Source organism: Oncorhynchus mykiss, chromosome 3, assembly GCF_013265735.2.
Source record: "Oncorhynchus mykiss isolate Arlee chromosome 3, USDA_OmykA_1.1, whole genome shotgun sequence".
Classification (NCBI taxonomy): domain Eukaryota; kingdom Metazoa; phylum Chordata; class Actinopteri; order Salmoniformes; family Salmonidae; genus Oncorhynchus; species Oncorhynchus mykiss.
In genome coordinates this window covers 21,926,431-21,950,723 of record NC_048567.1, presented here as the reverse complement: position 1 = coordinate 21,950,723, position 24,293 = coordinate 21,926,431, and the positions used below count along the sequence as shown (strand labels likewise).

At 41.2% G+C, this 24,293-nt stretch overlaps 1 pseudogene; it reads left to right on the top strand.

Moving 5' to 3' along the window:
* Positions 1–877: 877 nt before the first annotated feature.
* On the top strand, positions 878–13,542 carry LOC110503903 (annotated as a pseudogene).
* The last annotated feature ends 10,751 nt before the right edge of the window (positions 13,543–24,293 follow it).

Genomic DNA, 24,293 nt, shown 5'->3' with positions numbered 1-24,293 from the left:
AACATTTCTTGATATGTGTTTTCACTATGTCATTATGGGGTATTGTGTGCAGATGGGTGAGAAAAAAATCTATTGAATCCATTATGAATTCAGGCTGTAACACAACAAAATGTGGAATAAGTCAAGGGGTGTGAATACTTTCTGAAGTAAACAAAGATCTAAGTACATATGTTCTCGTCTTCCTTGTATCCTTTTTGATGATAAAGAATATTGTTCCTAGAAGGATACACTCAGTATCTTCTTCGTCTATTGCAAGTGTGTTTTATTCGTATCTAACCAATTATAAAGTTCAGTAATACCTAACTCCATTCCCTAATTCAGTTAATTGCCCAATTCAGAATTGACTGCTTGTCACTACCTCCTAGGGACTTGTTCTGAAAAGGATATAGAAGGTGTTAGACAATATGGCAAAAAAATGCACATAGCCTATCAGGGGTAGGCAACCTGATTCAGCCGGGTGGCTCCGATTTTTATCGGAGTGGATGGTTGGGGGGCCAGGACATAATTCTAATAATTTATACACTGCAAATGAACCACAACTAAGCCCAAAAATAAATGTTTATTTGAAAATAACAATCATTTCATGCCTTGATTGCATGGAGACACGATCACTTCTCTTTTTTATTTGTGGGAATGCTTGAGAACAGATTTCCTAAATTAAACACATTTTTAGCTGAATTCCTGGTGATTTTGCACTCTTTTTTTAACAAAAAAGTTAAATCCCCCCAAAAAACACACATTTGCGGGCCTGTTTTGGCCCTTGGGCCACCTGCTCTGCATGGTGTGTAGTCAGGCAGTCTATTTAAAAATAATTACCTGAGTGTCATCTCTCCTAGCTGTTGCTCTTTTGAAGACTACAATCAGATGACACAATCAGATGACAGAATGGCTTCTGAGCCGGACGAGACACAGGCCTAAGATCGCAGTGGTGTGTGGCTCCGGCCTGGGCCTGCTCGCTGATGGTGTTACCAACAAACAGATCTTCCCTTACGCAGATATCCCCAACTTCCCGGTCAGCTCAGGTGAGAGGACGTCACTGTCACGAACAGATAATGTGTCATGATAATATTGATATGAGACTAATGATAGTATAATGTAGTCTAAAACCAACAAACAGTGAATGTTCTTAATGTCTTAATTTGGTTTAAATCCACTGTTTTAAAATGTCCCGGCAAAACATACTAACAGTCCAGAAATTGTTTGCTCGGTATAAACTGTCAATCTATACCAATTTAATAGGCAACGCCTCTCTGTAAACATCACTTCACCCCAATTAGCTTGTTCATTGATTCTCCCAAACATCAGGTGAACCTGAGTAGTGCTCTTAATTATGCCTGCACAGCAGAGGAATTTACATTTTCCCTCAATGATTCCGTTGACACACCATTGCAGCTAAGTAGTTTATTATTTACTTACTGAAATGCATTTGGGATTTCTGTGTGTGTTTGTCAAAATGTTGCTTGGCTTAACAAATCATAACCAGCTTTCGGGAATATGAACCAAGAATGAATAACTACGCCCCATGAATAAAATATTATAACTGGAGTAAAAATAGGCCCTAATATCTTCCACATGGAATTCTTATTAGGATCTCATGAACATATTTAAACATTCATCATGTGGAGGTGAATATAAAATGTCTGCATAAGCGCTCAAATGTTCACTTTCCTATTATTAAGAGAGGAAGGTGGGTCTTTGGCTTTGCAGAAAAGTTTTTGTTGTGTTTTGGACAACAATAGCATCATAAATAAACAAATGAGAAGCCTAGAAATAACATTATTTGACAATCATCATTAGACAGAGCTGACATTTTTTTTATTATCTTCACTTCAGGTTTGGTTTGTGTCGCAGTCTTTCCAATTGTCTTCTGGTTCATTTAAGCTTGTCAGAGAGAAGAAGCCCATTGAAAACACTAATCAATGTTCAGTGCAGCACTAGACTTCTTGTTTTTAGGTAAATTAAATGGAGAGCAAAATGATTGGCAGACATTCTAAATGAGTGTGATTTTAGACAATACAAATATTGGTGTTTGCCTGTGAACAGGTGCTATGCTGTGTGAACCTATAACAGCAAACAAATCAAAGAAAATGTCCCTATCCAATAACCTGTAAAAACATAGGGTCAGATGTAATCAAATCCACACAACATAATACATAGCAGCTTCCAAGTAAAGGCTCACATAACCAAGTTAATGCAGCAATGGAATGGATTCTGAAGTAACTTCAATGGACAGAGTAATAACTGACACCATCCTCCACCTAAACTTCCCCCGGCCATCCGTCAACCTCTGACGGAGGAGAAGAAAGTCACTTCTCTAAACAATGTTGTAATTATTCAGGTCCTATCTCACTACGCAGCACTTTTCCACAAATTGCCTCCTGATTTAACTCAGGATCAAATTAACATAATCTCCATACCACCGAACACAACTCTGCTGTAGTCTCAGCCATCATCCCCACTATAAAGAAGGGTACTAAACAGACAATGACAGTTGACATTTGTCAGCGGATGACTTACACTTTTATTTCAATAGCACAGATACTGTTCCTACACTGCATGCTCTACTGAGTACTACAGTGCATTCGGGTAGCATTCAGAACCCTTGACTTTATCCACATTTTGTTGCGTTAAGGCCTTATTCTAAAATTGATTAAATTAAATGTTTTCCTGATCAATCTATACACAATACTCCATCATGACAAAGCAAAAATGGGTTTTTAGCCATTTTTGCTAATTTATTCAGAATAAAAAACAGATACCTTATTTACATAAATACTCAGACTGATTGCTGAGATTCGAAGTTGAGCTCAGGTGCATCCTGTTTCCATTGATCATCCTTGAGATGTTTCTACAACTTGATTGGAGTCCATCTGTGGTAAATTCAATTGATTGGACATGATTTGGAAAGGCACACACTGGTCTATATAAGGTCCCACAGTTGACAGCGCATGTCAGAGCAAAAACCAAGCCATGAGGTTGAAGCTATCTGGGGAACGGTGCCAAAAAATGTCTGCAGCATTGAAGATCCCCCAAGAACACAGTGGCCTCCATCAAGACTCTTCCTAGAGCTGGCCACCTGGCCAAACTGAGAAATTGGGGGAGAAGGGCCTTGGTCAGGGAGGTGACCAAGAACCCAATGGTCACTCTGACAGAGTTCCAGAGTTCCTATGTGGAGATGGGAGAACCTTCCAGAAGGACAACCATCTCTGCAGCACTCCACCAATCAGGCCTTTATGGTAGAGCGGCCAGACGGAAGCCACTCCTCACTAAAAGGCACATGACAGCCCGCTTGGAGTTGCCAAGAGGCCCCTAAAGAGGCACCTAAAGAACTCTCTGGTCTGATGAAACCAAGTTTGAATATTTTGTCCTGAATGCCAAGCGTCACGTCTGGATGAAACCTGACACCATCCCTACGGTGAAGCACAGTGGTGGCAGCATCATGCTGCAGGGATGTTTTTCAGCGGCAGGGACTGGGTGACTAGCCAGGATTGAGGTAAAGATGAACGGCGCAAAGTACAGTGAGATCCTTGATGAAAACCTGTTCAAGAGCACTCAGGACCTCAGACTGGGGTAAAACTTCACCTTCCAACAAGACAACGATTCTAAGCACACATCCAAGACAACGCAGGAGTGGCTTCAGGACAAGTCTCTGAATGTCCTTGTGTGGCCCAGCCAGAACCCGGACTTGAACCCGATAGAACATCTCTGGAGAGATCTGAAAATAGCTGTGCAGCGACGCTCCCCATCCAACCTGACAGAGCTTGACAGGATCTGCAGAGATAAATGGGAGAAACTCCCCAAATATAGGTGTACCAAACTTGTAGCGTCATACCCAAGAAGACTTGAGGCTGTAATCGCTGCCAAAGGTGCTTCAACAAAGTACTGAGTGAAGGGTCTGACTACTGACGTAAATGTGATATTTACATTTTTTTATTTGTAATGAATTTGCAAAAATTTCAAAACATGTTTTGGATTTGTTATTATGGGGTATTGTGTGTTGATTAATGAGGGGGTGGAACAATTTAATACATTTTAGAATAAGGCTGTAATGTAACAAAGTGTGGAAAAGGTCAAGGGGTCTGAATACTTTCCCGAATGACTTTATATAGCCTATGTGTGATCTATGTGAGATTATAAACCGAGTGGTTCAAGCCATGAATGCTGATTGGCTGAAAGCCGTGGTATTTTTAAGCAATAAGGCACGAGGGGGTATGGTATATGGCCAATATACCATGGCTAAGGACTGTTCTTAGGCACAACGCATTGCAGAGTAAATGGACACAGCCCTTAGCTGTGATATATTTGCCATGTACCACAAACCCCCATGGTGCCTTATTGCTTTTATAAACTGGTTACCAACGTAATTAGAGCAGTAAAAGTAAATGTTTTGTCATCCCCGAGGGATACAGTCTGATATACCATGGCTGTCAGCCAATCAACATTCAGAGCTCAAACAACACACTGGTATGGCAAAAACGTTTGTTTGTACTGTTCTAATTACATTGGTAACCAGTTTATAATAGCAATAAGGCACCTCAGGGATTGGTGGGTTATGGCCAATACACCTTGGCAAATGGCTGTTTCCAGGCACGCCACATTGTGTCGTGCTTTAGAACAGCCCTTAGCTGTGGTATATTGGTCATATAGCACACTTCCTCTGGCCTTATTGATAAAATATAGGCTTTGGGATCTGTTCTATTATTTATTTTCAAATGCAAACACACTTATCTTATTCATATTCCATAACCCATGCATTTTGAATATCTACTACAGCATATGGAGGAAAGGTCCCATTGTATGTAAGTGCACAATTGTCACGTCTGCTCCTGTACGACGTCGCCAGAATACTAACCACCGGTCCTGGGATTCATCATTAAGCACACCTGACACTCATCATTACACACACCTGTGAATCATAATGATTCACACCTGGACTCCATTACATTCATCATCTCCTCCCCTTTATATGTCACTCTCCCATTTTCTCTCACCAGTTGGTATTGTTCTTGTGTATCGGCGTACTGTCTTATGTTAGTGGCATATTCTTGGTTATGTTGTTTTATTAAAATGCTTCACCTGCTTCCAACTCACTGCCCCATCATTACAACAGTGGTCCCTGCAGAGTATATTTCAATACAGCAGTAGTATTTGACTTCTATAGGACTCTCTCATGCGTGGAGTATGAACAACACAAATCGGACATCTTCTGTGAAATTAAACATCAATAAAACATGAATTCACAGTTTGTATTTTCTAACCCTACATGAGACATGCTGTATCACTAACCTCCCGTGACAGAATATACTTGTGTTCTGTGTCCTTCGCAGTCCTGGGTCATGAGGGGTGTCTGGTATTCTAAAAGGCAAGTCCTGCGTCTTCATGCAAGGAAGATTCCATCTCTACGAGGGCTATTCACTCTGTAAGGTAAATCCAAGTAGAGTATCTGACCAATGAACAGGTAATCTATGCCATTTAGCAGATTATTTTTATTCAAAGTGACTTGCAGTCATGCAGGCATACATTTTACGTATCTGGGTGGTCCCAGGAATCAAACCCACTACCCTGATATTACAAGATGCACGCTCTACCAACTGACCTACAAACTGAGCTACGAAAGGCCCCATATGTTATCTATATTAGTTTATATAAGCTACATTTTAAACATCCAACATTAAGACATTTGCTATACACTACTAGTCTTTCTACTCTTTTACCTTGCTGCTCTACCCTTTCCTTTGAGATCAGGGAAACATCAGATTATTTTAACCATCAATATCCATAGCCTCCATGGATTCAACCCAGTCCCTGCTCATCTATAACCCTTACACATTTCCACTACGGTGACACCGGATGTTTTGAAATATTCATCACCAGTGTGTGCGCTTTGCTTATATTAGCCATCATAAAGAAGGAAAAGAGTGAAACGAAATGGGTCCTTTCTTTTGGAGTGCTATGCTAAAAACTCTCCATTGTGGCTCAACAAGGTCATGTTAACTGAAGGAGCACTCCTCCTATTTGTATAACAGAGAGTGGCTGGCATCTCCGGCCTTGGCCCATTAACTTTCTGTCACAATCAGGAAAGTGGTAGGCAGGAAGGCGATAGCTGAAACCAGCCTGGGAACTGCTGACTCTGCAGAAGGCTGTATATTTTAACAAAGTTTAGGACAGGGTCGCCATTGATCTGGGCCTTGTTTCTTAAAAATATCCTTGGCAGCAATGAGGTCATTGTTGGGTCATTCGGTGTGAATTGAACAAAATGTCAATGGAATGTACCATTTTTCAGAAACTAGTACAAATGAATGTAATTTAAGAATGAAGCCATTTTCTCAAACAGCTTGTAAGGATGTTGGACCAAATGTTGAGTGGATGAGAGGTATGTACCAACAGCCGTTCACCTGTGTTGTGACGCTTGTCTTATTTGTGTATACAAGTATTTCAATGTAGCAACTTCCTATATGTAGGTTTTTTTGGTTGGTCACGACTTACAGCCCCAATCAACCAGTGAATCAGTTGTAACACTGCGTATTTATGTCACTCCAGAGTTACATGAGTCCTTTCCTTCCACTGTTTTGGTTAAGAGAACATAAATGCAATTGACTGTGACCACAGAGGAGGGCTTAGGTTACAGCCTCACCATTGGACATACAGAAGTATCTTACACCGCAAGGTTACAGCCTCACCATTGGACATACAGAAGTATCTTACACCGCAAGGTTACAGCCTCACCATTGGACATACAGAAGTATCTCACACCGCAAGGTTACAGCCTCACCATTGGACATACAGAAGTATCTCACACCACAAGGTTACAGCCTCACCATTGGACATACATAAGTATCTTACACCACAAGGTTACAGCCTCACCATTGGACATACAGAAGTATCTTACACCGCAAGGTTACAGCCTCACCATTGGACATACAGAAGTATCTTACACCACAAGGTTACAGCCTCACCATTGGACATACAGAATTATCTCACACCGCAAGGTTACAGCCTCACCATTGGACATACAGAAGTATCTCACACCGCAAGGTTACAGCCTCACCATTGGACATACAGAAGTATCTTACACCGCAAGGTTACAGCCTCACCATTGGACATACAGAAGTATCTTACACCGCAAGGTTACAGCCTCACCATTGGACATACAGAAGTATCTTACACCACAAGGTTACAGCCTCACCATTGGACATACAGAAGTATCTTACACCACAAGGTTACAGCCTCACCATTGGACATACAGAAGTATCTTACACCACAAGAGGCTTTGGTGACAGTTTATAGGGAGACAGAAAGAACAACAGACCAAATGATGCCCTCTAGATCAATGTCTTATCACCTATGGGCTGTTTCTCTATTCTGACATCCACAATATTGTTTTCACCTGTCAATTCTGTTCAGATCAGAGTAGATGTAGGTGAGGACCCAAAGGAGAGGAAATAACTTTACACTCTTGAGATGCAGCCCATAAGTGAGCACTGTCACAGTTAGGGTTGCAAAGGGACGAATATTATTGGAAACTTTAGAAGTTTACCATTAAACTACCAGAATTTTGGTATCTTTTAATGATTTTATGCAATCTGTCACAAGAAATCTAGTGGCACTTTTGGGTATTTAAGATTATCACAGGTGTTTGTAACAATATCTGGCCCCTGTGTGGCCTCATCATGTATCATTTTACAATTGTAAAAAAAAATTGAATGACAAATCTGTAAAACACTATCCTATAAACCATGAATTTATTGTCCCGTGTGGCTCAGTTGGTAGAGCATGGGTTGTGGATTCGATTCCCATGGGGGACCAGTACGAAAAAGTATTAAAATTGATCCACTCACTACTGTAAGTTGCTATAAGACTTGTCAATGTTTTGCCATCAAGCTGGCTGCAGTTGTGAAAAAAGTCAATAGTTGGAAGAGTTGCAGAGTTAATTGAAAATAATGGCATTGTTGATTAGATGCTTTTTTCATTCAGCTATTTTCTCTTGAACCATATGGTCTATCTACTAGACATTCATGAACAATATCAGCACAGATATAATAAATGAATCGTTTATATGAATACATTTTTTTTGTTATTCATGTATAAATTACCAAAGTTTACAATAGATTGCTATAGATTTGCTGTTAATTATTAACAAAATGACAGAACATTTCGGTAGCTTTGCAACCCTACTCATGGTAGATAGGTTTCCTATCTTGAGGGCTGACTGAGCATGCAGCAAAACGTGTAAGGTGTTAGAGAAGAACAGGTGTGATTAAAGTGGATGTTGGACCGCTTTCCTATGGCTCAGTACACCAGACAAGGCGACAAATCGATTTTTGCTAAATTTACCCGGGCACATGCAACAGATACAGCTGTGGTTTCAGCCTGCCATCTGCCCCCTCATTCTCTCCCTTCTTTTCTCTCTCTCTCTTAATTTCTCTTCCCCCCCCCCCCCCCCCCCCCCACCACAACCACACAATCTCACACACTATACTCTCATCTCCACACACCTCTCCATGTCTTCCCTGTTCTGCTCCCTTTCTTTCCCAACATTATCGGACAGCAGTCCAGTATGTGTGACAGGGACACCAGGGTGTCCATACACTCCATCAGCCCAGGGACACATCCATGAGTCATTGTATCTGACACCTCCGACACCAACATCGCACCGCTCTCACAAGACTTTACGTAAAGACAAAACAAATGCAGACATGTTGCAGCGAGAACTCAGTCAATATCAAGGCTGGTGATGCTACTCGTTTTCTACCAATTTTATATCTCCCTTTTCGTACACTTTCTTTTATGATACACTTTTATCCGTGTGTTTTGACATCAAATGCCTGGTACATAGCAGAAAAGCAATATGGTTTTGTTTTGTTGAATCACACTCACACAAGCGCTCTCTCCCTCCCTCCCTCCCCCTGATTTGCAATCAGGGTGTGAGCTGTTATCTCTCTCATCTCAGTGTGTCCGTAGGAGATGCATGGCAAGGTTAATTAGCTGGCTTGCTTTGTTAGCCCTCCCTGACCTCCTCTCCCTCTGTGAGTGGTGCCTTTCATACAAACTGCTAGCATGCAGCTGGAGTTAGCCTTGGCGCTAGTTCTGTATTGTATAGTGGTTGTTATTGGAGCATACTGAGTGTTATTGGGATGCATGTTTAATTCGGGTAAACATGTATACACTCCTAGCTTGCAAACTGACCAAAATGTGCATTTTCATGAGTCACTGTACACTCACACACACGCAAACCCTGTTTATGGATGTTGTACTAGTGGTGCCGTGTGTGTCTGTCAATTGTCTGACTTACAGATTTTGGATCTGCAGCAACAGGAAATGTGAATTCTTATGTGGATTATAATGAATGCAAAGAGCAAAAATAGGACAGCACTCTGGTGAATAAACTTAAATGAACATATGTTTATTGCCGCACCGAAATACACTGCAAGTTTTACATTTCCTGCATTTCAGGAAAGTTCTCCTGCAACAGAGTGATCAAATGAAGATCCAAATCTGTACCTTATTGGGCATTTCTATATCAAGATCCTGAATTCATAAACCCCCCAAAGAGAAGTGTGAGTGAGACAGAGTTACAAGTCGTGGCTGCATGCTTGTGGCAGATTGTATGCACATATTGTGTATTACTGGTGCTGGAGATGACCAAGAATGGTCCAAGAGTTGTCCGAGAATAATACAAACGTTTTATGTCTCATTTCTCCTCTTCCCCTTAATGGTACAATAAAGTGTTGGTAGCATTCTCTTCACCTCTCACGTCATTTCCTCTCTTCTCTATTTCTCTCCCTCCCTTTCTCTCTAACTCCCTTCCTGTTGACTTGTCCATTCCTTTCTCCTCCCCTCCTGTATACTCATATCTTTCTCTTGAGTTCTCTCTCTGACTCTCTCCCCACCTATACTTCTCTCCTCTCATTCTCCATCCCCCACTCTTCTTCACCGGGTCACATTCCCGGTGGGGATCTTCAAGCTGTTGGGCGTGGAGATGCTCATTGTGACTAACGCCTCAGGAGGCCTGTGTCAGGACTTCAAAGTGGGCGACATCATGCTCATTAAGGACCACATTAATGTGCCAGGCTTCGCCGGCCAGCACCTTCTGTGCGGCCCCAATGATGAACGGTACAACCACAGACAGCGAGACAGAAAGATAGGGGTAGAGAGGGGAGGTAAGGAGAGAGGGAGAGGGTTGTGGGAGGGCACAGCACCCACTGTGCTGCTACAATGATGAACGATACAGGCAGAGAGATGGAGAGAGGCAGGGAAGAGGGACAGGGAGAGGGGTGGTTGAATGGGCGGGGGAGAGTGAAAAATGTAGTACAGTCTGAAGCACAAAGGTGGGAGGAGAGATGGAAAGAGAGAGGGTTGCAGTCAGTGAGAGAACTGAAATAATCCCAGGAAGAGGAAGCAATACATAGCCTTCAAGTAATCTACTTGCTCACATTTATTTTAACTAGGCAAGTCAGTTAAGAACAAATTCTTATTTACAATGACTGCCAAGGAACAGTGGGTTAACTGCCTTGTTCATGGATAGATTTTTACCTTGTCAACTCTGAGATTCAATCTAGCAACCTTTCAGTTACTGGCCCAGCGCTGCAACCACTAGGCTACCTGCTGCCCGCATGTATTACATGGAACCTTTAATACAAATTTTTCCTTTACAGCTCGGAGGTTGTAGATTCATGACAAATATACTGTATGTTGACTAGTAAAGTGATTTCCAAGCATTGTGCTCAGAGAGCTACAGGTAACTGCCAAAATAATGGAAACTCTTGAGTAAATGAGGAATACAAAGTATATTGAAAGCAAGTGCTTCCACACAGGTGTGGTTTCTGAGTTAATTAAGCAATTAACATCCAATCATGCTTAGGGTCATGTAGAAAAATGCTTTCAGACTATTATTTTGGATACCGTGGCTCTGTCCCAATAGGATGACATGGCCCCCATCCACAGGACACGAGTGGTCGGTCACTGGATAGTTTGATTAGCATGAAAACGATGTAAACCGCGTGTCATGGCGTTCTCAGTCACCAGATCTCAACCCAATAAAACACTTAAGGGGAATTCTGTAGCATTGCCTGAGACAGCGTTTTCCACCACCATCAACAAAACACCAAATTATGGAATTTCTCGTGGAAGAATGGTGTCGCATCCCTCCAATAAAGTTTCAGACACTTGTAGAATCTATGCCAAGGTGCATCCAAGCTTGCATTGAAGCGAGTTCCTGCTCGTGGTGGCCCAAAACCCTATTAAGACACTTTATGTTGCCTTTATGTTGGCAGTTGCCTGTAATCTCTGTATATTATCATATTACTGTATTATATTACAGTATTATTCATATTATTAATAGTAGCAGATTATTGGTAGATTAGGAGGGATGCATTGCAATAGTATTCCCTCCATTTGTCCCATTGATAAGCCAGTATTGTTTGGGCTGTGCTCTGCTCAAGGTTTGGGATCCGGTTCCCCTGCACTGCCTACAGTAACGACCTGAGGAAGCTAGCTCTGGATATCAGTCATGAGCTGGACTAAACCAACTTTGTGCGGGAAGGGGTGTACTGCATGGTGAGCGGGCCCAACTTCGAGACCATCGCTGAGACACGCATGTTGCAGGTTTTGGGGTGCGACTCTGTGGGTGAGTGGAGACAACACAGGCCTACAAGGTACAACCACAAACAGATTTTCATCACCAGAACTGGCTATGACTTGAGCGAAAAATTACAATTAATGTTAGGAAATGTTAAATTAAAGTTTAAAGGGACAATAGCTAGATATTTAATGTAACTTGTTGTTCAAAATGCTGGATCAAGATCAAGCATCTTCTCAGGAAGGGGATATTTTATCAGAGCCAAGTGACCACCAGCCCACAACATGGTTTAACAACGATATAAACACAGACGAGGCTTGCTCACTCTCCTTTTCCCCTTTCTAGTTCATTAACACTGCTCTAATTGGACCTCCCTCGTAAAAAAAAACCCTGCTGAGCTCGTTAATAAATGATGGCGCTAGCTCTGCTAACAGAGCCGCCGCATGCTAATTAACTTAGCGATTAGGTCAACAGATAGACCAACAGGCTGCTACATGCTGTGACGCTAATTGGTCTGATGATTTGATCCCAGATCAAAATACAACACAAACAAATATCCATAACAATGGACAGTGGGCAGAACTAACGCATGATCTCTTTCATTATCCACTCCCCCTAAGAACATGGATTTTGACGACTTCTTACCTTAAGAGCTTGTTGTTGTTGTTGTAGCCAAGCGATGACAAAGAAAAGTGATTTTGGTTCCTTGTTTTGGTGACCTATTGAGTTATTACTCCTGTGAGTGTGTTCTTATTCCAGTTCAGCTCTGCCAATCCATCATTTTCTATGTGGTGTTTTTTCTTTACCTTGCTTGAGTTTCAGCTTAGTGGAGGCTCTGTTTGAGTTATTGAATCTGTTGGTTTAATAAGAATTTTGAATTCATATGCTTTCTGGTTATGCCTGTAAAACATGTTTTGTCGTTGTATTCATACGGTATGTACTCATGTAAATTGTATCCATGTTTTTATCATTGTTTTAATGATGTGTAAGATCTGGCCCGTGTTCCCATTAAATACTGGGAATGGGACCAAAGCTCAGGGAATGGGACCAAAGCTCAGGGAATGGGACCAACGCTCAGGGAATGGGACCAAAGCTCAGGGAATGGGACCAAAGCTCAGGGAATGGGACCAAAGCTCAGGGGACAGTACACAGAGGGGGTTATTAATGATGCAGAATAGTATAATCCACACACACACATACACACAACCATGACCCAGTGCCACCCACAACCCTGTTGGATAATTTGCCTTTTTTTTTCTCTCTGCCCCTCACCGTCACCCTCGTGTCCCTGTCTGCTCTCCCCATCCCCTTTCCTCTACCCCCTTAGGCATGAGTACGGTCCTAGAGGTAGCAGTGGCCTCAGTGGCCTGAGGGTCTTTGGTCTCTCACTCATCTTATTGCTGTATATCGTTTTATGTACCTTATCTGCACACACTGTGAACAGCTCAGCGTATCTATTCTGTCATCTGTTGACTAGTTATTAAGTATGCTACAGGAGCATCTTAATGTATTCTTATTATCATTTTGAAGGTCTCCCTGGACTACAGCCGTGAGGAGAAGGTGACCCATTAGGAGGTCCCGGAGATCAGCAAGATGAGGGCGGAACATCTGCAGATGATGCTTAACACACTTATCGCCCGCTCCCACCAGCTGGACGAAGGCATCAACGTCAACTGAAGGGGGAGTGGGATGGAGATAGAGAGACATACTCTAATGTTGAAGCACACTCTCTCTCACACACAGACACACACAGAAATGTACACTGACATGTGCACACATACACACGTACATATCATTCACTGTGAATCTTAACAAAAATCAACCACCCATGATGAAAGTGTTTAGTCAATAGTTTAATAAAATGTCCTAAAGTTGTTGTTTTTTACACAAGAACCAGTCTGTTAAATGTAAATGCTTATTTGATGATAGGGCACTGACATGAGAATATGTAATGCTCCTTTTTAACATCAGCTGAAGAGGTGCCACTACCAGTTGTACAACTGAACGCATGCATGTCTTCCGCATTTAACGCAACCTAGGTATCCCCCTTTCCCTTTCCTTACCTAAGGATATTCAGAGAGAGAGAGAGAGAGAGAGAGAGATTATACATTAATTCCACAAAATGTTTTTCTCCCAAAAATAAGTGTGAAAAGCCTCCAATCAGAAAAGATCATTTCCTGACAAATACTGGGCAAAAAGACATGCAACTGAACAAATATACAGGTGATGGTTATTTTCTCTTCAAATTCCTCCTGCTATTCAGAGCTAGTGACAGAAAAAACACGTCCTAGATTAATATAATTATACAGTGCTTTCTTCTTTGTTATCCCCTCACTGTTTAGAACGAGAATCAAACTATTATTTCTGTGCTTCATTGTGTTTACAACATAACACAAGTCTGTTTCATAGAGTTGATGAAAAATGACTTTTCATGCTTAACGACTACTGTGTTGCAAGTTTGTATGACTGCAAAAACAGTGAGAGCTCATGTAGAAATAATATGTTTGTTGTAAGAATTTACACAGCAACAGAAAAAATGTACAGGAAAACTTGGTATCTTGCCAAAGCAAACGCTCTGTTCACTGCCTTGCCTTGCCTTGCCTTACAGTAAATCGAAGTGCATTCATCTATAAGAAAACACTGGCATCTTTCACAGGGCTCCTCTGCCAATATGGCGCAGTGGTACCTTCTGCACCGTAGCGATAAGTTCGGAGAACCCTGTTCATAACAAGGTTTTCCCTGTTTTCCCATCGTAAATATATAGATAGATAAATAAACATACAGTAGATGTAGATCATAGACAGACTTTTTGTGTGTTTATTTGTGTCTGTGTGTGTTCGTCAGTGCATGCGTGTGAATAGTGGGGCGGCAGGTAGACTAGGGGATAAGAGCGTTGGGCCAGTAACTGAAAGGCAGCAGGTTCGAGTACCCGAGCCGACAAGGTGAAAAATCTGCTGATGTGCCCTTGAGCAAGGCAATTAATCCTAATTGCTCCTGTAAATTGTTCTGAATAAGAGTGTCTGCTAAATAACTCAAATGTAGTGCACTTGTGTGTGTAAAAATGGGGTAAACCAAGGTTAAACCTACTCAGGGTCAGGCTCAAAGTAAACGTGGATATAATCACATTGGATATTCAAGGAGTTCTGACCTTGTACATTGGCTAGTAATAGAGGAGACAGTAGAAGAAATGTAGCCCTCCCCTGAGACAGTGCTAAGCTTGAAGAGACAATCATCGCTCATTGTGTACAATAGACAAGACCAGGGTGGCTGATTCTGGTCATGCAGGGCCTCTGTTGTTACAGTCAGTCCAGGGCCCATATCCACAAAGTGTAGGGTTGTGATCTAGGTTCAGTTTAGACCTTTTTGATCACAAATAACAAGATTATATGGCCAGGTGGCTTTGTGTATACGGCTGAACTAGCACATCTGATTGATCTAATCATTGTTGTGAGAGGAAACTAAAATACACATCTCCACCTTATTTCTGAGTATTTAAATGTGTATGCATAGCAATAGTGTACAATGTTGGAGCAGTATGGTTGACTATTTAGTCCTGGGACCTGCTTAGCTGAGTGTACTATGAAGTAGCTAATACACTATTAGTAAACTAATCATAATATGAATCTCCTGTCATCCTTAAGACATCATTAAGATACATCAGTGGCTTTTCACACCCTGTTCATTTAGAAACTCTGTTATAAGGCCAAAACAAGGCCGGGGGGACAAGGCTTTCAATCTAAATCTTCCCTTTCGATTGTCATCCTCTCATGAGAATGAATAGTGCCAGGTTCCTCCTTGCCTTCCAGTCATTACCAAGGAATACAAATGTTCTCCAGTATTACAAAAGACCCCATTAAAATCGGCAACATGAATAATTAGCAAATTATTGTAATTACACTAGAACTATTACCTTAAAATCCAAAGGGAAAGTGAATTTATTAACAGGCTAATGTGGCAATCATTCCTTGTCCATAAACCCCTTACAGGGTATTTTGTTGTTTAGGGGGGTGCACTTCCTAAGAGTAGGATGGTGCTGTTCCTAACAGCAGGAACAGTACTATCTAGTGGTCAAAACCTGGTAATATCAGTATGTAGAATGGGACATGTCCTAACATGCTGACCAGACCGGACGAGCGTCCTGCGAGCGTCGCAAAATAAATGTAGAAATCCATGTTATTCAATTATTGCACCCACACTGCTCGCGTGCGCTAACATGCTAAGGGCTAAAATAGAACTCCTTTCTATTTCTGGCGCAGATCACGCTGAAAGTTCTGCCTCTCCCATCTCCTCATTGGTTTATAGAAACAGGTGCCCACGTGCCATCTCCTCATTGGTTATACCCACGTGGGTGATTGAAAGACGAAATGTTTTGCCGGTAGTTGTGGTAATACTATGAAAGTTTAGATGCCAATCACCATATAAGTTCAAAGATGATAAAGCCTGGGAGGAGGAGAGATGACTAGAAGCGATTCGGTTAGCCATTTTATGTGTGGATTAATTGGCGGAGTAGAGGAGCTAGTGCATTTTTAGGTAAAATAACAACTAAATGTTTATATCCCAGGACAAATTAGCTAGCAACAGCAAGCTAGCTAAATAGGACGAATTATCTAGCAAGTGCAAGCTAACTAGCTAAATTGCCATACATGTGTAATGTTTTTCGACCTGTCCTCAAGTTAATGTCATTGGTTCAGAGTTTGTTTTGATATTTTAACCTGTGTGTCGTGATCGCGTTTGGTGTGGGGGGGCAAAATAAATGTGTGCACGATAGCGCACGCGCGCAGCCGGTTTGGGTTCCGTGTAACAACTTCAACAACATATTGCTCTGAACAGGGGGGAAAAAACAACAAATTCACCGAGAATACATTACATTGACTAATTGACTAATCACAAGCTTGTTATTATTTTGTTGTGCACTCGGTTCAACCTCATTTCAAATTAGTTGTGAAATTTTCCAGTTCAACGTTAAAAGGGGACTCCACAAGGAGTCTGTCACGTTCTGACCTTAGTGTCTTTATTTATGTCTTTGTGTTAGTTTGGTCAGGGCGTGAGTTGGGGTGGGTAGTCTATGTTCTTTTTTCTATGTAGTATTTATGTGTTTGGCCTGGTATGGTTCTCAATCAGAGGCAGGTGTCGTTCGTTGTCTCTGATTGAGAATCATACTTAGCCTGTTTTCCCCATTTTAGTTGTGGGTGATTGTTTTCTGTGTCTGTGTTTTCTCCATACAGAACTGTTTCGTGTTCAGTGATTTTCCATTAAAAATGACGTACACTTACCACGCTGCACATTGGTCCGATCTCTCATACTCCTCGTTAGAGGAGGACAAATTTAGTTACAGAGACATAATCATACAGGGGCTCCTGAGTGGTGCAGCAGTCTAAGGCACTGCATCTCAGTGCGAGAGGAGTCACTACAGACCCTGAATTGATTCCAGGCTGTATCACAACCGGCCGTGATTGGGAGTCCCATAGGGCGCCGCATAATTGGCCCAGTGTCGTCCAGGTTAGGGTTTGGCCGGGGTAGGCCGTAATGGTAAATAAGAATTTGTTCTTAACAGACTTGCCAAGTTAAATAAAATAAACAATGGGGACTTTCTGTTTACAGACATCAACAAAATACATTCAGATAAATAAAATTAATCAAATAGGCTCTTCCTAATTTGTGCCAGAGAAGGCAGAGCCTAAAAAGCCAACTTAAACCAAACGTCTGTCTGTTAGTTAGGTATCTATTGCCATCCCATTTAGGCAGGAATTCAATACAATTGCGAGTTTGGAAAGGCAATTTCCAATTGAACCAACATATGCAGTGTTTACCGTGAATGCGTTCCCTGCAAACGCGGGAAAATTGCCTTTAAAAGCCACAATGCCTATGATCAGATTAAATCCCTACATTTCATTCAATTGTCCTTTGTAGCTCAGTTAGTAGAGCAGGGCTCTTGTAACACCAGGGTAGTGGGTTTGATTCCCAGGACCACCCACATGTGAAACATATGCATGCATGACTAAGTTGCTTTGGATAAAAGCATCTGCTAAATTGCATATATATGTACTGGATATATTATAATGGTCTATAAAGATTATGCAGAAGTCATGATTCATTAAATGGAAAGCAATATGGCTGACAACGATTCCCATTGCTAGTATGGCCAGTCACCTATCTTGTCAATAGAAGTTTGCGCCTTCCCTTAAGTAACACCACATGATGATGCCATATTAACAAGCGTGTCAGATGCTGTAACCTCCACAGTTTCCTCTGAGTGTCATACAGCAAGTGAAGCCACAGCACGGCCCAACCAGATTTATGCAAAATAGAAAATGTATCTCACCAGTGCGACTCCACAGGAAAATGCTGCCACTTTGTCAAAGCTCCCTGGGGCTCTCGCACCTCCTCTGAGCTGACCCAATCTATGGGCCGAGGTTAAACATTGAATGACCTTTAACCCCCAAGGCCAAGGGCATCCTGACGCTAGTCAATCTTAGTCAAGCAAAAAGCCTCTCGAACTCTAAGAGAAAGAAAAACCCTGGATGGTGCATGGAGGGATGAATAAGTGCTTGGTTCAATCCGTAGCGTGGAAGATCTGCCATGTAACTCGAATGACATTTAAAGGCAATGTTAACATAGCCGTGGGAACGAGGAGTGCTGGAAAATATCAATTTTAATTTAAAAAATATATTGATTTTTAAACTAAATTTGCGAACTAGGACTTTATTTCTCCTGTATGAGCGGAGTAAACAGCTCCTCAGCTGAGTGGAGCACAATACTCCCAAACAAAATATCATGTTACTGTGTTTTCGCGGAGACAGCATTTATGGTAAACGCAGCATATGTAGGCTGAAACGGAAATTACCTTTAAATGTCAACCACGTTACAATGCAGATCTTCTGCGATTGAATCGAGCACTAAGACTCTAATGTGCTGTTGCCACCATTTCTTCGTTACCCCTAGAGGGATTGGTTACTCTGGTTGGAGTCTGTGCCAAATTGTCTGGAGGAGTCAACGGGAACTGAATGTCACAGGCAGCCCTAAATGCATTTCAGCGGCCTCGACTTTACAGCGCAGTCTCTGCATTTTGCATCTTGAGGATTTATATCATACGTAAAATAAAATTCTCAAAGGGGACAGTTAGTCAGGATTTCTGGACAGCCAGTGCACTCCACTCCATCCAGACATTAGATTAGGTCTCTCTCTGAGTTGAACAATAACTAGAAAACTGTTGAATTACAGATTAGTCTGGCAAACTCCCCAGCTGCTGCAAAATGTGTTGGCAGGCACAAGTACAGGTGTTTTATTGTCTGCATAAACTGTGGACTGGGATATGTACTGGGACGTAAAGAAGTTGTCTATGAATGAACCTCTAGATTGTGTACAGTTCTCTGAGCTCAGCATAAAAAGACAGTTATAGTTTTTGTAAAACAGCCCTATAACACATCCCGATCAAGTCAATGAAGTATTTGTTAACAAGTGCATATCTCAAGTGAAATAATTTTTCAGAGTAATTAGAAGTAAAGCTTTCCTCTACAAATGCAGTACATTGATACAGAATGGTGTATTTGTTATTTAACAGAGGAATGTATTCAAATCAAATCCAATTGTATTGGTCTCACACACGTGTTTAGCAGATGTTATTGCTGGTGTAGCAAAATGCTTGTTTAGAATGCAGAACACGTTGTGGTGAGGGTGTGGAGGTAATGGCGTGTCACTGCGGGTCTGTAGAATACAGCATCTCATCAGCACAAACAACACAGAACATCAGATGACACTCTCCACAGAATCTGTGAGGTCTGTCAATATACAAGCTTATGTTGAGCACACACTTTAGGTAAATCAGACCATTTGACCAATTTCCATTTATTATCCATGTAAGTTTATGCAGCATAGTGTGCGACAACCTTATGAAAGCATTGACTCGTCATCGCTATTCTGACATACAAAGTAATTTCATTATATTATTTGGGTAACATTTAAACATTGGATATCATGCTATGATTCTGGGTATTCTTGCATTAAATCCCCATTTTATAATGATAAATCACTAGGCTAATGTTCTTGCTACATGGGGCTTCTTTAATGTAGATCGTTTGTTTACATGTGACATTTCACTGGCTATTCATTCTTCATAATTACCCCTAGCTACATGTTGTCTCACAGATGACCCTGTGTGAAATGTGGCGACGCTCGAGACAGACTGCCACGGGCATGTACCATATTGCCAATGTGCTGCAGTCACACACATATACACAAACAACACAGACATACTGCCAGCGCACCCACCAGTAAACCCCCCTCCCCATCCTCTCCTCCTCAACATGTTGTAACATTTTCCTGTTATTAACACTTATTTTTTTCAATATAAAATAGTATATATTTGTTTAACTTTCAAAACACACAATTCACCACCCTTTCGACACACCCACTCTTTTCCACACGCCCATACTCCGGTCGTCATATTGGGATACAACAACCCCCTTCTCGCGGAGACAGCATTCATTGTAGTAAACGCTGCATATGTAGGCTGAAACTGAAATTACCTTTAAATGTCAACCTCGTTACAATGCAGATCTATTCTAATTTTATAGCATTATTTTTGACAATTGAGTCATTTGTGTAATCATTTCCCGTGACAAACTGCTCTGAACTGTGAAATGTTTTGAAAATGGGTGGTAGGTTTTACGTAGTGTGTAGGACCATTGAAAATGTATGAGGTCAGCACCAGTAACTGGTAGCTCTAGTAGGCCTATGTTAATTAAATCGTTTGGTATGATGGGAATTGAAAATCTACCATGAATATCAGTTTGATACTTTAATTCAAATTTCTACACCATGAAGTCTATTCACTCCCTTCTCTGAGAAAGGCTATGCTTTATTGCATGTGTTCAATTAGAAGCTTAGGCAGGGTGAACACATCATTCCTATTAAAACTCATAGTGAAAAAAACAGTAGATGTTCCATTCGAGCCATGTCTCATAAACAACAGTTCCATGTTGTAACATATTGAAGTCAACAGTAGGAATATTACAGGAGAGAGAGATTACAAATGGAAAGTGAATCCAAACCCTCCAATCAAGTCAAAGTCCAAACCTATGACATCATGACAGTCAAGCAGAATAGTTGGACACCCATTGGTTGACCATCCGAGGAAGAGCCGTAGGGGTGAGAGGTCGCGGTGGGGCTGAAGCCAGGTCCTCTGTTTGTCTGGTACAAGGTGTCATCAGAAACAGATGGAGCACAATTACACTCTCGGGTGACAGAGTGCATGTGGCTACACTAAGTAGCAGTAAATAGCTGGAATGTGTTGTAATAACAAGATAGGAGCTAATATCAACACAAAACAAATACAGTGTGAGAACCATGAGCAGACAAGACAGAAGCTCTGGCCCTTAACCAATCATGAGAAAGGAAATGCTGTTATTGTTTTGTTTCCACAAATGATTAAATGTGGGGAAAATGCCAACAAATCAAAGCAATACAATTGACATACAGTATAAGCAATTCATAATATTTCTAAATGGTTGTACAGTACAGCTCGAAGAAAATATGGGTTGTCCTAGGCAAGCTCTAAACTTCACAGCAAAATTATATGAACATTTCCACACCCTTGTGGAGTAATGGAATTTAGATTACAAGAACATGTAATCCATTCTTATCGTTTAAAAACAATATGAAATTGGCTGAAATGTTCATATTCCTAAAGCTTCCTTTTTAAAATGCAAATGAGTTGCTAGCCAGGGTTCCTACTCCTGCTTAAATGTTAGAAATACATTTACGTTCACTGCCATGGTGGGGGTGGGGGAGGGGACAAAACCTAAATGATACATGAACTCCCTCCTCATCCTTCATGTCTGTGCTCTCTGTTCCATGAACCAAGGGGAGAGCTGTTTCCCCATTACTCCACTCATGATGCCTCAGAATGAGAACCCTGCATGGTGCCATTATAGGGTCCATTTATGATAGGTGGTGGTGGGGTTGTTGTAAAAGCACTCCTTAAAAAGCTATGCCAGTTCCCATGCAGTGCTATTACACGCCGACCTTGGCTGCCTGCGGATTCTCGACCCCACACTGGGAACCCGCAGCACAGGGTGATTAGACTGGACCATATCTCTGGAGACTGACCGCAGGCAGAGCTAAGAGTACATTTTACAAGGGAACGGAGAAGAACATTTTGAGTGTGTGTGTGTGCGCGTGTGTGTGTGCATGCCTGTTTGTTCGAGCTAACTAAAGTATCTACAATCTTTCTAACCAAAAGTGTGGCCCTCTCATAAGGCTGTGTTAAGGCACATGGACAAGAGGTGTTATAATTAAGCAATAAGGCCCGAGGAGGTGTGGTACATGGCCAATATACCACGGCTAAGGGCTGTTCTTATGCACGACGCATCGCGGAGTGCCTGGACACAGCCCTTAGCTGTGGTATATTGGCCATATATCACAAACCACAGAGGTGCATTATTGCTATTATAAACTGGTTACCAACATAATTAGAGCAGTAATAATACATATTTTGTCGTACCCATGGTATACAGTCTGATATATCACGGCTTCAGCCAGTCAGCATTCAGGGCTCGAACCACCTAGTTTATAATGATGAATGACAATGTCATATCCTGTCTCAGTGACTGATGGGAAAGGGAAGAGACAGTGTGATGAGAGTGGAGGCCCCCGGGAACAGGAACAAGCTGAACCACATCAATGATGATAAGCATCATCATCATCATCATCATCATCATCATCATCATAACACCTTTTATTAATTTTGCTCATTTACAGAAAGGACTTTGAAGCAACTGGCAGAAAGTATTCATACCCTTTGACTTCTTCCACATTTTGTTCTATTACAGCCTGAATTAAAAATATATTAAATTGCGATTATTTTGTCACTGACCTACACACAATACCCCATAATGTCAAAGTGGAATTCGTTTTTTAAAACATTTTTACAAATTAATTAAAAATGAAAAGCTGAAATGTGTTGAGTCATTAAGTATCCAACTCCTTTGTTATGGCAAGCCTAAATAAGATCAGGAGTAAAAATGTGCTTAACAAGTCACATAATAAGTTGCATGCACTCACTCTGTGTGAAATAAAAGATTTTTGAATGACTAACTCATCTCTATACTCCACACATACAATTATATGTAAGGTTCCTCAGTCAAGCAGTGAATTTCAAACACAGATTCAACCACAAAGACCAGTGAGGTTTTCCAATGCCTCACAAAGAAGGGCACCTATTGATAGAACACAAGCATTTTGCTACACCTGTAATAATATCTGCTAATAAATCAAATTTGATTTCATTAAAAAAATGTTTTTAACAGACATTGAATTTGAGCATGATGAAGTTATTAATTACACTTTGGACGGTGTATCAATACACCCAGTCACTCCAAAGATACAGGAGTCATTCCTAACTCAGTTGCCGGAGAGGATGAAACCGCTCAGGGATTTCCCCATGAGGCCAATGGTGACTTTAAAACTTTAACACTGGGAGATGAATTCACCTTTCAGTAGGTCAATAACCTGAAACACAAGGCCAAATCTACACAGGAGTTGCTTACCAAGAAGGCAGTGAATGTTCCTGAGTGTCCGAGTTACAGTTTTGACGGAAATCTACTTGAAAATCTATGGCAAGACCTGAAAATTGTTGTCTAGCAATGATCAACAACCAATTTGACAGAGCTTGAAGAATTTTGAAAAGAATAATGGGCAAAATTCAGGTGTGGAAAGCTCTTAGAGTCTTGCCCTAGAAAGACTCACAGCTGTAATCGCTGCCAAGGGTGCTTCTACAAAGCATTGACTCAGGGATGTGAATACTTATGTAACTTAGATAGTTCTGTATTTCATTTTCAATATAATTTGCAACAATTAAAAAAAAAAACATGTTTTCACTTTGTCATTGTGGGGTATTTTTGTGTAGATGGGTGAGAAAAATGTATATTTAATCAATGTTAAATTCAGGCTGTAACAAAAAGTGGAATAAGTCAAGGGATAGGAATACTTTCTGAAGGCACTGTACTATGGTGTACAACTATCCCATTCAAGCTATGGACAATCTGAAAAAGAGACATAACCCTCTTCATAATGCATTCATATAGAAGTAACTTTGTGATACAATGCTGTATGAAGCCATACAAGTCATAGACCTGTGATGCGTTTATACACTGGGGTACAATGACTCTCCATAGCATTCATTGACCACCGCCATCCATATTGAAGTTCCATCTTTCTGTTGTCGCTCACTCACACTCACTCACACTCACAAGTAACAACTTATTGAAGGTAATGTCTTCACTTTATTCTATTCCATTTCCCCATCTCTCACCACATGCACTGAATTGTTATTGATTGTGTGGACTATGTGTCCCATTTCCCTGTAAACACACATTATGAGGCAGCAGTCAACAGTCTTCTCTAATGAGTGGCACCACCCAGTACAACAGCCAATGGTGTAAGAAAAAATCTAAATGAAATGTAAAAGTAAGAAACCAAATCCTAAATCTCCATAGTTAGACAGGGAGTTGAATCAGCCCAACTATCATGGAGGTTCCAAGCCAGCAATTCGCATTTCAAAGCATCCTTTCTGTCCTTTTTTTCTTATTTTGAAGATTATGTAATTTTGCTACTCCATAATCCATTTATGGGTTTTATTTCATATAGAGCCCTAGGATGGCCCTTAAATGCCAGAATAAAGAAGAGAGGGAGGGGGGTTGATAGTATTTGGTTGAAC